This window comes from Ipomoea nil, unplaced genomic scaffold, assembly GCF_001879475.1.
Source record: "Ipomoea nil cultivar Tokyo-kokei standard unplaced genomic scaffold, Asagao_1.1 scaffold1317, whole genome shotgun sequence".
Classification (NCBI taxonomy): domain Eukaryota; kingdom Viridiplantae; phylum Streptophyta; class Magnoliopsida; order Solanales; family Convolvulaceae; genus Ipomoea; species Ipomoea nil.
In genome coordinates, this window is record NW_017617745.1 from 2,014,896 (window position 1) to 2,030,516 (window position 15,621).

The following is a 15,621-nucleotide window of genomic DNA, read 5'->3' on the forward strand; positions in this document are numbered from 1 at the left end:
TTTGAATATAAACATTTAAAAAGTTTACTATTTTATTATGTTTAATTAAGTTGTGTATTTTTATTTTATGAATTTTTTTTTAGATGTGAGCTTATGAAACCGTTACATAAATAAATTCTGGGAGTTATTAAATATGTTCTTATGATACAAGTTTATATCTAAAGTGTCTAAATAACAAATGCATTGCATTATAATTTGACACAAATTTATTTGTTATTCAAGTTTAATTATAACAATAACAAGTATAAGTATGTGCATTTTGATTTTTATACTACTTATTATTCCCTTCTCATTTTCATGAATACCAAATAGTGAAATTGAAAAATTTCAAACTCTATTCTTAGTCTTACAAATTAATTACTGAAATTTAAATTCTCATTTATTTTCACATTATTTTTCTTCCATGATTTTCTCATTGCAACCAAATACTCTGTAAGAGTTAAATTATATAATTAAAAAATTAATTAAATCCTTGAAGTTCTAAACAAAATGCAATTGGCCATTAAGACTCGTTTTCCCTGCTGCCCAGGGACAAAGGTTTTCATTCGTATCTCAGCAAAGACCAAGATTTTCAGTTTTCACCCAAACATGGACCATGTTCGCAGGAGTTCGCTGGCTAATGGTGTCTGTCCCAATTACTGCACAACAAACAAACACTTTGTGGTACACAACGGTTCATTCAAAAGTACATCGAGCACTCATAAGAGAGTATCACACTCCAACACACTTGGTTGGTTGGAATGAAGGAATTATAAAGGAAATGAATTGTAATTTGATGGAAAAAGAATAAGCTGAGAGTGAAGTAGAAATTCAAATTACGTTGCAATTCAACAAAAGGAAAGAATTACAATTTGGCGGAATTGCAATTCTCTCTAACCAAACAATGTAATTCACCATGTTCATTGAATTTCAATTCTTTTACAACCATTACAGTGTACCAAATGGGTCATTAGTGCACTATAAAAAATATAGATGGTGCAGGAAATTATCAAAATGCCATCGCATTTTTTCTCATTAGTGCACCACATACCACAACACTTTGTAGTACACCACAGTTCACTTAAAAAGACAGCACAAAGCACTCATAAGCAAGGGCGGATCCAGAAACTTTTTCGAGTGGTGGCGAAACATAACAAAAGAGATAGTTTGAAGAAAAAAAAAATGAAACACTTAAGAAGTATAGCCATAAATATTGTTGGATATGTGCGAAAAATAAAACACATCAAGACTTTATAAAAATATTCACAACAAAATATGAAATATAATTAATTTGATAAAATAATTGGAATAGAAAACACATTATATATATATATATATATATATATATATATATATATATATATATATATATATATATATATATATATCTCACTATTAATTAATATTTATGAGTCATTAAGAAATTGTGTGTTGAAAAGAAAAGCCATAATAAAGTTGTGTTGAAAAAAACCCTATGATAGAATTCGAATCTTGGTCATTCTTAATGTTAATCACATGTTTTGCCACCTGATCTGACCATCTCTTATTGACTGTATATGTATATGTATATGTATATATAGGGAAGGGATCGGGTGCGGGTGGTGCTTCCCGTGCGGTTGTGCGGGTGGACACACATTAAGCATTACATTGGCGCACATTAAACACACAAAAAAATACATTCAGAACACAAACGCACGCACCTTAAGCACAAAACTCACGCACATTAAGCACAAAAACACACACAACTTAAGTTTTAATAACAACTCACATTAAGTACACACTCACACACATTAAGTACAAAACTCACACACCTTAAGCACAAGACTCACGCACCTTAAGCACAAAACTCACGCACATTAAGTACAAAACTCATGAACTTTAAAGTTTCAACAACTCACATTAAGTACATACTCACGCACATTAAGCACACAATTCACGCACCTTAGGCACAATACTCACGTACCTTAAGTACAAAACTCACGCATATTAAGCACTACACACTCACGCACATTAAGCACAAACCTCACGTACCTTAAGCACAAGACTCACGCACATTAAGTACAAAACTCACGCACATTAATCACCCGCACAACCGCACGGGAAGCATTCACCCGCACTGGAACATAAATAAATAAATAAATAAATAAATAAATAAATAAATAAATATATATATATATATATATATATATATATATATATATATATATATATATATATATATATATATATATATATATATATATATATATATATAGAAGAACGCTCATATGCGGCGGGGTCTTACGGTGCGGCGGTGCGGTCAAATTCCAGAATACACCAACAGTGTAATAAAAACACACCCCAATGAAATGTAATAAAACATCACAAAATACACCACAGACTCAAAAAAACACACCATATAACTCACCACCCCCAATGGTGTATTTCCGAACAGTGTATGGTGTTTTTACTCACACCTAATGGTGTGTGTTTGGTGATGCAGGGCTCTGTTTACTCTGTTTTGTGTGGTGTATTTCCTAACGTTGATGGTGCATATTTGGTGAACTATTGGTGTTGCCGCACCGTAAGAAATAACCGCACCGTAAGACACTGCCGCACCTGAACCCGCCTATATATATATATATATATATATATATATATATATATATATATATATATATATATATGTATGTATGTATGTATGTATGTATGTATGTATGTATGTATGTATGTATGTATGTATGTATGTATGTATGTATGTATGTATGTATGTATGTACGTACGTATGTATGTATATAAGGGTTATATATGGAGTGGGGGTGGGGGCAACTGCCCCCACTGCCCCATGCTAGATCTGCCCATGCTCATAAGTGCACCACACCCTAACACTTTGTGCACCACTGAAATATATATGGTGCATGAAATTATCAAAATGTCACTGCATTTATTCCAATCTTCATTGATTTTCAACTATTGATCTGAGCGAATTCAATGGTACATATGAGTTTGTATGACCGCATGGTAGAACAATACCACATTTGAACCATATCTAGATGGGTGGTGAACCGTAGATAAAACATTTGAGTCAAATTCTAGTGAAAATATGCAATACTTCTCCAGTTCTCTCCCCCCCTCCCCATAACGGGTTGTGGGTTTGAGCCTCGGTGGAGGTGATATTGACTCTTTGTGCTTCACTAGGTTGAGAAAGTAGTTATGAACAGATACTACAATGTAACAAAGTGAGTAATAGGGGTGTAAACAAATCAAATAAAAAAAATCTGATTCGTGATTCAAATTCAAATACTTTTTTCTATTCAAATATTTTTCGAATACGAATTAGAGTGTATTCGATTCGAATAGTATTCGAATATTTTATGGTATTTAAATATAAATTTTTATTACATTTTATCTTAATTTATTAGAGAATTTTTGTAAAAAATTAAGTTAGACATTTCGAATTCGAATATTCGAGTCGAATCGAATATATTCGAATAAACTGGTCGAATTGAATACGAATTAAATTTGAGATTCGAATATTAAACAAATACGAATACGAATATTCGAATATATAGTCGAATTCGAATTGAATAGTGAAATATTTGACTCGATCCGATTCGATTCGTTTACACCCCTAGACTCAGTAGCACTAAAAAGAAGAAGAAAATATTTTGTATTCACATGCTCAGATATCTACATCTAGAGAAAGTAGTTATTTCAGTAGCCACTACTGGAAATTATGAAATTTCCGACCACCTGAAAGTGTTCTTAAATCAAGTCGAAAGTCTTGTTCCGACCACTTTTGGTATCCTGAAAAATCTTTGTTGCTATTTCTGATCACTTTTTTACTTTTGACTTGATTTAAGATCACTTTCAGGTGGTCAGAAATTTCATAATTTCAAGCTGTGAGCACTCAGAAAAAAAAAATCAAATTGTAACATGCATTTCAAAGTGCGTAGTAGTACAAATTTTGTGTTCACATGCTCAAATATCTACATCTACAAATATCTACCGCTACAAATCTAATAAGAGCGGGAACAAAAAATGTTGGTATAATTATTTGTTGAAATGAATTATTCATATTATTTTGATTTTATTATCCTTTTAAGGATTTTACTTATTTACCATCTATTATATTATTTTTCTTCCCTTAAATAACATTGCATTCCGTTAGTATAAATTTTAGTATGAGAATTATCCGTTAATTATTTATTATTTTTAACTTACTCATTAATTACTATAAGAAAGGTCTTAGGTCCGAACCCTATTGCAACCAGAGTTGACATAATTGTTAATCATATACTACGAATATGTTAAAATGTATTTAAAAAAATACAATATAAAATTTAAAATAAACTTTGGTCAAATAATTAGTCTGACTAAATACATAGCATTCAAAGTTGAGCATCAAAGATTATAAATCAGGAACCTTGAAAATCATTTTCTTGCATTTAAAAAAAAATTAAGTTAATTTTTTTTCCGTCTAATTAATATTCTTTTGATTATTTAGAACATGACTCAATATTTCAATTATGCTTTTACATTATTAGAATAATTTAGGCCATTATGTTATTAATATTTTTTGTATGTATGACTATAATTGTACAATTATACATTACTTTACAAATACTGTACTATTATTTTTTATCAGACAAAATTGTTCTTACAACTTTGTCAGACCTGTACGATCTAACTACAAAGTTGTTGAATAGAAATACAACTACACATGGACTATAAAATGGTAGGATCATTTTTCAAAGAATTGACAATATTGATATCCCAATGGCTCCAATTGAATAAGTTTATACATCATTCTCAGAATTTTATCAATCCATAAAAACTTCAAAACAAATTTATAAGTTAATTTTTACTATATCATTGTAACAGTATATTTTGAATGATTTATTATCATCCTCTATTTACAGCAATTGTAGCAACTGTCATTGACAAACTCCCAAAATAATTTGTCTCAACAACGAATGCAAATAAAAAAAATCAATGACTTCATTTTTGTGGATGAAAAGTATGTATGCCACTTTATTACTCTTTTTAAATTAAATAAATTAGTAGCTACAACAAAAAAAAAAAAAAATACATATGCATTTAATTAATTTATAATTAGATGTCTATAATGCCTTTATTCAAAGATTCACTACATTCAAATTCATTAATTAATTATATTCACTACATTGCTCATTGTCTTCTTTTTTACATGCATTATCTTGTAATTAAATATTAAAGTTATAATACAAAATATGTTATATATTTATTTACCAAGTATTTTATACAAATATAATAAATATTAATATTTTGTTCAATACTTTCACATGATAATCTACGAAACACATCTCACAACATATGAAACATGTAGGAGAAAAACTATCACTAGCTACCAAATATCAACATGTACTTGTAAGATAAAGAGTTCATAGTACAACTAAGATCTCAATCATATAAACAACAAGGCAAATCTAAAACTTCCTATACCATAATGTAATTGAATGACGCTACCCTCAATGCTACCACCAGTAATAAGAGCCCAAGAGAGTTAGGCCTATAATGGGTAGAAAAAATGGCGGTCAAATTTTTTAATCAAATGAATGGCTCAGATTTGATTAGATTTTAATTTTTTCTTGAGATTTACTAATTTATCCTTAATTATATGATTATTCGTTAACTTTTCCGTTAAATATTATCTTCTCTGTTAATTTTCTGTTAGTTCACCGTTAACTTACTCATTGATTTCAATAAGAAAGGTCTTAGGTTCGAACCTCATCCCAATCAAAATTGTCATAATTAGTACTCTATTTTACTCTTACTAAATTAAAAATAATAATTTAGTAGCTACAACAAAAAATAATACATATGCATTTCTTTAATTTTGAATTATGTGTCTACAATGTCTTTATTTAAAAAAATATTCATTATCAATAAATTAAATAAGAGAAGTAATTTCATTAATTCTATTTTCTTTATTTTTCTCCAATATAAAAATTCTGTACATTCAAATTCATCAATTGATTATATTCGATACATTGTCCCTACAATGTCTTTATTAAAAAAAATTATTCTTTATCAATAAATTAATTAAGAGAAATAATTTTATTAGTTATATTGTCTTTATATTTCTCCAATGTAAAAATTCTTTATATTCAAATTCATCAATTGATTATATTCACTACATTGTCTATTATCTTTTTTGTGCACTATTTTTTAATTAAATATCAAAGTTATAATACAAAATAATGCAATATATTTATTTACCAAGTATTTTATTAATACTATGAAAATATTTTTAAAATATAATTAATAAAGACAATTATATTAACTACTTGAGGAATTTGTTGACAAAGAGAGTATTCAAATCACACAACAAATTAAAGTGAGAACTACCTCGCACTGTCCTTGTTTAACAATCAACAGTTAGCAGATTTGAGCGCAGCGAATTATATCAACAGTTGATAAAAAGATATTTGAAAAAATTAGCTGTTTAGATTAACATTTAAAATGACCTAAGGGTATACATATAATAATAATAATATAATAATAATAATAATAATAATAATAATAATAATTTTTTAAAAAATTTTTAAAAAATATAATTAAGCCAATCATATTAACTACTTTGGGAGATTTATTTACAAAAAGAAGTATTCAAATCACACAACAAATTGAAGTGGGAAACTATCTCGTAATGTCCTTGTTTGACAATTAGCAGTTAGCTCTTCAATATTAGTATATATATATATTGGATATTTTATGCCCTAATTTTTATTTGCTCTCCCTTATGTCCCGTATTCGGTTTCAATAATATTTATACAATTATTTTATTGACAATTATAATCAATCTTGACTATATTATCTTGCATTTGTAAACTTAAAATTACATATTTAAATACACAAATTCAACATTCAATTATCTATGCATGAACAATTTCAATATAATATTGCCTTGATATACTTTAAAGTACTTATTAAAATAAAACATTGGGCATTATCCCAATCGCGCAATGCGCGTAAAAAACTAGAGTTTGAAAATAAAACATTTCATAAATGTGGTCAAATAAAATATGGGTAACATTTTATGTGTATATATATATATATATATATATATATATATATATATATATATATATATATATATATATATATATATATATATATATATATATATATATATATATATATATATATGAAAAGGGGACATGATTGAATCCTATTCCAAGTGGCTTGTAGTCCACTGGTATCGGATTGCTCCTCTATGTGGAAGGTTTAGGTTTTGAGTCTCAGTGTAGGCGTAGATTGTATGGGTATCTCCCATTCCTTTGTAATTAAAAAAAAAAAGGTTCCTTTGTAATTAAAAAAAAAAAAGGTAAGGAACTATACTTGAACTCTAAAATAGTAGGATCATTTTTTTAAAAACTAGTTTTTTACGCGCATTGCGCGATTGAGATAATGCCCAATATTCTTTTAAATAAGTATTTTAAAGTATATCAATGCAAGATTATATTGGAATTGTTCATGCATAGATAATTGAATGTTAAATTTGTGTATTTAAATAGGTAATTCTAAGTTTACAAATGCAAGACAATATAGTCAAGATTGATTATAGTTGTCAATAAAATAATTGTATAGGTGTGGTTGAAACCAAATACAGGACATAAGGGAGAGAAAATAAAAATTAGGGCATAAATTATTAAATACTCCGTATATACTAATATTGAAGAGCTAACTACTGATTGCCAAACAAGGACATTGCGAGATAGTTTCCCACTTCAATTTGTTGTGTGATTTGAATACTCTTTTTGTCAATAAATCTCCCAAGTAGTTAATATGATTGACTTAATTATATTTTTTATTTTTTAAAAACAATTATTATTATTATTACTATTATTATTATTTTTATTATTATTATTATTATTATTATTATTATTATTATTATTATTATTATTATTATTATTATTATTATTATTATTATTATAATTATTATTATTATACCCTTAGGTCATTTTACATGTTAATCTAAACAACTAATTTTTTCAAATATCTTTTTACCAACCATTGATATAATTCGCTGGTCAAATTCGCTAATATAATCCGCTAATGCTAACCGCTAACTGCTGATTGTCAAACAAGGATATTGCAAAGTTGTTCTCACTTCAATTTGTTGTGTGATTTGAATAGTCTCTTTGTCAACAAATTCTTCAAGTAATTAATATGATTAGCTTTATTAATTATATTTTTTTAATTTTTTCATGGTATTAATAAAATAATTGGTAAATAAATATATAGCATTATTTTGTATTATAACTTTGATATTTAATTAAAAAAAATAGTGCACAAAAAAAGGTAATAGACAATGTGTGAATATAATCAATTGATGAATTTGAATGTAAAGAATTTTTACATTGGAGAAATATAAAGACAATATAACTAATAAAATTATTTCTCTTAATTAATTTATTAATAATGAATTATTTTTTTAATAAAGACATTGTAGGGACAATGTAGCAAATATAATCAATTGATGAATTTGGATATAAAGAATTTTTATATTGGAGAAAAATAAATACAATATAACTAATGAAATTATTTCTCTTATTTAATTTATTGATAATGAATAATTTTTTTTGAATAAAGACATTGTAGACACATAATTCTAAATTAAAAAATGATATGCATTATTTTTTGTTGTAGTTACTAAATTATTATTTTTAATTAATTTAATAAGAGTAAAATAGAGTACTAATTATGCCAACTTTGATTAGGATGAGGTTCAATTCGAACGTAAGACCTTTAAATTCTTATTAAAATCAATGAGTAAGTTAACGGTGAACTAACAGAAATTAACGGAAAAGATAATATTTAACGGAAAAGTTAACGGAAAATCACATTCATTAAGGATAAATTAGGAAATCTTAAGGAAAAATTAAAATCTGATCAATCTGAGCCATTCATTTGATTAAAAAATTTGACCGCCATTTTTTCTACCCATTATAGGCCTAACTCTCTTGGGCTCTTATTAGTATAGTAGATAGTAGATAGATAGTAGAAATTAACAATGTTGACATCATACTGACTCCAATTAAATAAGTTTACACATTATTATTCTCAAAATTTTATCAACACTTGAAAACTTCTAAAGAAATTTGTAAGTTAATTTTTATTATATCATTATAACAATGTCTCTTGTAACAATATAACTTGAATTATTTATTATCATCATCTATTGACATCAACTGTAGCAATTATCATTGACAAATTCCCAAAACAATTTGTCTCAACAATTAATGTGAATAAAAAGATCAATGGCTTCATTGTTGTGGATGAAAAGTAAGTACACTACTTTATTACTCTTATTAAATTAACTAAATTAGTAGCTACCAGAAAAAATAATACACATACATTTAATTAATTTATAATTAGATGTCTATAATGCCTTTATTCAAAACAAATTATTCATTAATTTTTTTTAAGAAGAGATAATTTCATTGGTTATATTATCTTTATTTTCTACAATTAAATGATTCATTACATTCAAATTCATTAATTAATTATATTCAACACATTGCCCATTCTCTCTCTTTTTTTTTTTCTTTTTTTTTTTTTTTTTTTTACATTATTTTGTAATTAAATATCAAAGTTATAATACAAAATATGTTATATATTTATTTACCAAGTATTTTATACAAATATAATAAATATTAATATTTTGTTCAATACTTTCACATTGATAATCTATGACACACATCTCATAATATATGAACCATGTAGGAGAAAAACTACCACTAGCTACCAAATATCAAGATGCGCTTGTAAGATAAAGAGTTTATAGTACAACTAAGATCTCAGTCATATACCCAACAAGGCAAATCTAAAACTTCCTACACCATAATCTCATTGAATGACGCTACCCTCTATATATGCTACCACCAGTAATACAATTTCACATGATACACTACCAATAAAAAAAAACAAGTACGAAAGATAAAGATAATGACAATGCGCGATCCAAAAGTGAATTAAGAAAACTTAAAAAAATTTAAACCAAAAGTAGAATGTAGATGAAATATGATGTTATCGACTAAGGATTATGAAAACTCTGAACTAATTATATTGCGTTTTTTGAGTTGTCAATTTATTTGATTATTTATTTTTTCACATTTTTAAGTGATGAGTTTACAAGTTGAGTTGATAATTTCACGATGCCATTCTCCATAACACTTTAAAAAAAAAAAAAAATCAGTGAAAGATATTGAGATATAATGTAAAGTGATAGATATTGAGATATAAATCATATAATGTAAAGAGATGCCAAGTTAATTAACATTTGTGAACAAAATAAAGGCAAAATTGTATGGTTCATTTAAAAAAAAAAAATAAAGGCAAAATTGTATGGTTCATTTAAAAAAAAAAAAAAAAAAAACCCGAGTTTCTTGTACTACAAGTCCACATCACATAATTCCATAATTAAATATTACACTCCACATTCCTAATGCAATATTAAATTTGTTTTCAAGAGATTTTAATGTTACAATATAAATAAAATACGAAAAAGAGGTAATGAAACGCCCACAATAAATGGTAGAGAATAATTTGGTGCAGCCTATACGAGCTTAGTTTACTGGTTCAGTAGATAGTATTTGAGAGAGAAAAGATTAATGTTGATGTGAAATTATGCCTAAAGAAGATAAATCTTTTGGTGAATAAGAGAATAATTGGCTTTGTCTATTAAGCAATTGAGTAATTATAACAGGAGTGTGGAGACCTTTAAGGTTAGGAATTCAATCTTTTGGTGAATAAGAGAATAATTTGATGCAATTTGTATAAGGAAAGGGTCAAACTTGTAAATAAAATTAATAGCTGGCGGGTGTCCCAAAAGATTCCCACATTATTATTTAGGAATTACGGAGTATTTACATTTATAAATGAATGTGTGTTTGAGGAATCCGATGAACACGTGTGCATACCAGCTGCCTCTACCGCATGGTTTCTTGCCACGCCACTCCCATTGGACCCCACTTTCCATACCACTCATCACTCATATAAAATAAAATAAATTTTTTTTTTTTTTGAAATCAAATAAAATATATTCTATTCGTTACAAAAATATTATTTTAAATGGTAAAGCATGGTTTTGGTACATGATGACCACACGTTTGCTTCCCGTCAATATTTTTTTATTATCAAGTTTTTTTTTTTTTTTTGTTTTTTTTTGTTTTTTTTTTTTGTTTTTTTTTGTTTTTTTTTTGTTTTTTTTTGTTTTTTTTTGTTTTTAAAGCAAAGCAACCTGAATATATTACTGCAAAATAGCTGAAACAAAGTCAGGGAGACAGAGTCCTAGTATATTGAACTAATCTGAGTAGAGGTTTTCGATGCGAAAGTATGAGCAATTAAATTAAATTGTCTAGAAATTAAATGCAAAGAGCAAGAAGCAAAAAAGACATAACACGTAAACAGTCTTAGATCACCGCTCCAACATACGATATTGGCTTGGCAATAGAGGTAGTAACGTATCAATGAAGCTCCGAGCAATCAGTGTATAATGCTATCGATGTGACTCCACGATCCATTAAAAACGAGAGGGCTTCCTTACAGGCTAAAGATTTCGCCGTGAAAGCATTTGCACAGGACGGAAAAAACCCATTTGCTGCTGCAAAAAACGAGCCCTGTGCGGAGAGCAACACCATCCCATACGACGTCGTTCCTGCTGCCGGTGCAAATCCCGCGTCGAAATAACAACGTGGAGTATCCGAGGCAGCCTGTTGCTGATTTGGTGGTAGTCCCCCTGGTGCTGCTGTTGCAGTGCGGAAGCCGGTTCGAGGACAAGCAGCAGCCTCCCAAGCGATGGAGAGCAGCGTTGGCACCCCTCCAGACTTGCACCGGACGATGCATGCATGCGTTCCAAACAGCTCCGTTTCTCGCGTTCCAGATGTGATACAAAACTGCAACTACTTTGACAAGAACAGAAGGTGTTAACACACTCATAGCATTCTAGAACCACACAGGAAAATAACTCCCAACCACACAATCAATAGGGAGATGGGACTCATGCCAAACATGCAATGCAAATTCACACTCCACAAATGCATGCATAACATCCTCATGAAAAGAAGCACACATTGGGCATGAGGGGCCCACTTCTACTCTCCTTATAAGAAGGCTAGTGGTGGTGGGGAGAATACCACTAATAGCTCTCCGTAAGAAGGTCTTCCACTTAGGGGGGCTTTAATTTTCCACAAAGAGTTCCATTTATCAAAACTGTTAGTTGGTACATCCACTTCACCCTAATGCTCCTGTAACCACTCTTCACAGAATAACAACCATTCAGATCCCTAGACTAATACAACGAATCTTCGTATGATGGATACACAGGTACTCGCACAATGCGACTCACGTCAATAGGGGAGAAAATATTCCTAAGAATATCAAGATCCCAAGAATGTGTGTCATAGTCTATTAAGCCCGAGACTTTGGCTCCTTCTAATAATGGGGCATAGCCGTATGTATTATAGGGTCATAATTATTCAATAGCCAGGGGTGACCCCAGACCAAAGTTGATGTGCCATCCCCTATCCTACGTCTCACTCCACTGCAAATCAAGCCATGGGCAACCATAATACTCCTCCAACAAAAGCTGAGATTATTAACAACAGTAGCATCAATTAAAGAGGATTTAATAAAGTACCTTGCCTTGTATATACGAGCAGCTAACGAATGGGGTTTCGTGAGAAACCGCCAGCCCTGCTTACCCAGCATTGCCAAATTAAATGCACGGAGATCCTTGAAACCTAACCCTTCAAAGGAGTTAGGTTTGCACAATCGGTCCCAAGCTATCTAATGTATACCACCACCATCCGCACCCCCCTTATTCCACCAATACCGGTTCATAGTTCTTTCAATACTCTGAATCAAAGATCAGTCAGCAAAAAAACACTCATAGAGAAAGTTGGCATTGCCTGTGCCACACTTTTTAGGAGGATCTCCTTGCCTGCATGAGATAATAATTTCTTATTCCACGAACCAATTCTTTGCTTTATTTTATCCTCAATGTAGGAGAAAACCAACTTTTTGTTCCTTCCCACAAATGAAGGTAAACCAGGTATTTACCGAAGTTGGAAGCCTGTTGTAACACCCCTAATTTTTAAAACCTTTAAAGCTTATGAAATAAAGGCGACTCTATCATTAATATCTAAACAGAGCGGAAGCTAAACATAAGTGTCAGGGTGCTATGCCACATCTAAGCTTGAGAACCTAGATGCACAGGCTAACCTAACTAATCAAAGCATAATCCATCCTTAATATCCAAATACAATTCAAGGCTCATAGGCCATAGCAACTACAACTAGAGCTAACTAATACTAAATCTGCGAGTCCATCTAGCGCGTTCCGAGCTACTAGTCAGTACCTGAAAAACATATGGTGTAACAACCGTCAGCGAATAATGCTGAGTAACCCACTCCCACGCGTTGAGTACAATATAGGTAGATATAAGAAAATCATTTTGAGACCGGAATACATATATAGTCCTAAGCAACTCTAGCTTTAAAACCAAGATCGACACTAAAGGCATACCAACAGACTGAGCAATATGGAATAACATAAAGATACTAGCATGCAACCTAAAATCACAAGGCAAGACAACTACAAGACCCAATCAACAAACCAAGACAACTATAAGACTCACAACGATCAATCACAACAATACCATGATCCCGCCTATAGCACGGTAATCATGCGATCTGTGCCTATAGCAAAATGATCAAGCACTCGCAGTGCCAAATAATACCATGATCCGGCCTATAGCACGGTAATCATGCGACCTGTGCCTATAACACAATGACCAAGCACTCGTAGTGCTAAAACATAACATGATCCGGCCTATAGCACGGTAATCATGCGGTCTGTGCCTATAGAACAATGACCAAGCACTCGCAGTGCCAAAACCACCAACAAATCTTTTCCACCAATCTCATATCTTTTCATCATCATACGCAATAACACAATAGTCAAGACTCAACAACATTAAAGGGATAATCGGGGAAGGGATACACCATACGAATAGACTCATAACGACACGGGGTATCAACCTAAACATGCACCCTACGGGGATCAACATAAATCATACTTTGGACCCACACAATACAAGTTTAGACCACATGCTTAGACACGACTCACAAATCTCATTACGACATTTACGACCTCATGCTAGACTCACAAACATCAAACGAGACACTTCGAGGTACGGTGATCGACCCAACGGAGGCCGACGGTCCACCGTGCATCACGTACCAGCGGGTGGTACAGTGGATGGACGTCCACCCGCCGGTACGCACCCTTGTTCCAACAGGTGGACGACCACCCGCCGATCCCCCGTCGGGAACATACACACGTACCAGCGGGTGTTCAGGCGGGGGTTCGAACCCCCACCGACCCCCCACTAGTACGTGCTACCAAGGGAGTTTTTTCCACTTTGGGAATTCATCGCTTTTGCCCAAAATCAAGTCTCAATACCTCCCAACACATATCAACAACAATAGCTAGGGACTTAAACATCAAGAATAAGCCGAGAAACAACACAATTAACCCTTAAACACAAACTCTAATCATGCCAAGACTCAAGGATAAACACATAGTAATTCAAGGGCATCAAGAACTTTAAGAACATCAAGATGCCATCATATAGAACCCTAATGACAAGCTCTAAACATGCTTAAACACAAGATCATGCATATAACCACTTACGGATATCAAGATCATCAAGATTATCAAGAAACCATCATATAAACCCTAAAGACAAGCTCTAAAGGCATAATCACAACAATCATTCAAAGGAGCCAATAAATAAGATATAGCAAGAAAAAAAGGTTTTGTAAGACATGGGTTACCTTTTTAGCTTAATTAAACTTCTCACAACTTCCTAAGATTTTTTCTCAATCGTTCCTCCCTAAGCCCGATGATGTAGAATTCTTTAACTATGTTTTGGGGAGGGATTTTCGAGTGAGGGAATAGGGGTGGGTGAAACCGGTTCTAAATGCTTTCTAATCCCCTTTAAATAGATTTAGGATTCCCAGTTAGGATCTGAATAGGTATGGGGTTTAGGATCCCTAATACGAATCTGAAAAGGTAAAAGGTTTAGGATTCCTAATACAAATCTGAAAAGGTAAGACGGCCCTCCTTACTTTATCCAAAAAGGCTAACGGGCTTTATTTTAGACAGAGGTCCACGGTCCACCATGGACCATATCAATAAATTAAGGGATTTAGGTTTATGCATATATTTTTAGCAACTATTTAATTATAAGTAAGTAGTTCTATTTGGATAATATTTATATTTAATATAAATATTTTAAGAAAACACGGGGTGTTACACCTGTACGACCCCTAATAACGCCGCCACCACTTCTCTGTCCTCCTCCACAGTATTTTTGCTGAAACAAACACTAGACTTATGATAGTTAACAGATTGACCTGATAAAAGCTCATAGGTTTGCAAACACTGCTTAATAACACCTGCTTCCTGCGCATTTGCTTTAAAAAAACAAAAGGCTATCATCTGCAAAGAAAAGGTGAGAGATAGCTGGAGCTCCTGTAGCTACCCTACATCCATGAATAGAGCCCTGAGCCTGAGCCCTTTGTAGCAGTAAAGAAAGTCCCTCTGTACAGA